Here is a 2,249-nt window from a genome sequence, read left to right on the forward strand (position 1 = left end):
CTCATGATTGTGTAGTCCTCCACTGGTCCACACTGCTCCGGCGGTCCTGGGTAAGATAGTTCATTCTAGCTTGCCCTATGTGGAAGAGGGCACATTACTCAATACTGTGGTGTTATGAACAAAGTATAGTCCTCCACTGGTCCACGCTGCTTCGGCGGTCCTGGGTAAGATAGTTAGTTCTAGCTTGCCCTATGTGGAAGAGGGCATACAAGACAAAGTATAGTTCTCCCCTGGTCCACGCTGCTTCGGCGGTCCTGGGTAAGATAGTTAATTCTAGCTTGCCCTATGTGGAAGAGAGCATACATGAACCAAGAACGAAGGTTATGATCGAGGAATGATTCGACAACTAACCGATGGTATGAAATGTGAAGAATTCAAGCAAGCACACAATCAAGTCATCACTTGGGCATGCTCGATAGCCAACCTCATGACATTAACCTAGTAGAGCATGCGAAAACCAATATATATGTAAACGATGCCCCTCCCTAGTTCAGCGCTTCAACCAAGTGATGACTTCAGAATGGCTAAATCAAATCGGTTCAAAACATACCATCGGTACCCTATTGAAACACACAAGTCGATATCAAACCTCATGATTGTGTAGTCCTCCACTGGTCCACGCCGCTTCGGCCGTCCTGGGTAAAATGGAACATTCCAGCTTGCCCTATGTGGAAGAGGGCACATTACTCAATACTGTGGTGTGAAGTATAAAGTTCAGTTCTCCCCTGGTCCACGCTGCTTCGGCGGTCCTGGGTAAGATAGTTCATTCTAGCTTGCCCTATGTGGAAGAGGACACTTCATACTTCGTCTCTAAGCGGCGGCTTGACTCCTCCCTACGGGGAACGGGTTTACGCGCACAGCGGCGGCTTACGCACTATGGCAGTCATGGATGCCTTACGTTTCTATGAAAAGTGTGTTCCTCCCCTGGTCCACGCTGCTTCGGCAGTCCTGGGTAAGATAGTTAGTTCTAGCTTGCCCTATGTGGAAGAGGACACGAAGACTTACTGTGGTGTGAAGCATAAAGTTCAGTTCTCCCCTGGTCCACGCCGCTTCGGCCGTCCTGGGTAAAATGGATTCATCCAGCTTGCCCTATGTGGAATGAGGACACTTTATGTTTCGTCTCTAAGCGGCGGCTTGCTCCTCCCTACGGGGAACGGGTATACGCGCACAGCGGCGGCTTACGTTATGGCAGTCATGGATGCCTTACGTTTCCATGAAAAGTGTGTTCCTCCCCTGGTCCACGCTGCTTCGGCAGTCCTGGGTAAGATAGTTAGTTCTAGCTTGCCCTATGTGGAAGAGGACACGTAGACTTACTGTGGTGTGAAGTATAAGGTTCAGTTCTCCCCTGGTCCACGCCGCTTCGGCCGTCCTGGGTAAAATGGATTCATCCAGCTTGCCCTATGTGGAATGAGGACACTTTATGCTTCGTCTCTAAGCGGCGGCTTGCTCCTCCCTACGGGGAACGGGTATACGCGCACAGCGGCGGCTTACGCAAGTTAGTCACCCTCGGCAGTGGATCACACTCGGCTCATGGATCGATGAAGACCGCAGCTAACTGCGCGTCATAATGTGAACTGCAGGACACATGAACATTGATAAGTTGAACGCATATTGCACGTCGTGGGAACCTACCATGATGTACAGATGACTGAGCGCTTATATTTGAGAAATGTATCGCATACATTTAACTACGCCGTGACACCCGTCACGAGACGTGCACCATGATGTTAACTAGGGTCGCGACGACCCGCTAGCATTAAAGAACCCGTGGTTTACAATATACTGGCATTGGAATTCGAAGTATTTAGAGCGTCCGTGTTCCCGCGTGAGGCGGAAGTACGAGGAGAAGGCGTGCTTGTGGTGTCTGTGGTGGTGTTTACTGATGTCTAGCTTCAGCTTATTTATTTATTTAAATAGAAGCGAAGATGTCAAAGTAGCGTCGAAGCAGCAGCGGTAGCACAAATGATTCAAGTATGGAAGTTGACCAAAGGAACACAAACAAACTAGCGTATGGGCAATGGAAGGTATCAGTGAGTTAAACCACACGCGGGCTAACAGCCCGTTAACCGAGTCCAACGGTACATATTGGACATTGAAACAAAGTAGTCGCAAGCCAGATGTGACGATAACAACCGCAAGGTACATAAGCCTCAGTTCATGTGTGACAACCCCCTGAATTTAAGCATATTAATAAGGGGAGGAAAAGAAACCAACCGGGATTCCCTGAGTAGCTGCGAGCGAAACGGGAG

At 49.3% G+C, this 2,249-nt stretch overlaps 1 pseudogene; it reads left to right on the forward strand.

Moving 5' to 3' along the window:
* Window positions 1-1,501: 1,501 nt before the first annotated feature.
* LOC131270882 (5.8S ribosomal RNA) lies at window positions 1,502-1,658 on the forward strand (annotated as a pseudogene).
* Window positions 1,659-2,249: the final 591 nt, after the last annotated feature.

The sequence above is a fragment of the Anopheles coustani genome (assembly GCF_943734705.1).
Source record: "Anopheles coustani chromosome X unlocalized genomic scaffold, idAnoCousDA_361_x.2 X_unloc_7, whole genome shotgun sequence".
Classification (NCBI taxonomy): domain Eukaryota; kingdom Metazoa; phylum Arthropoda; class Insecta; order Diptera; family Culicidae; genus Anopheles; species Anopheles coustani.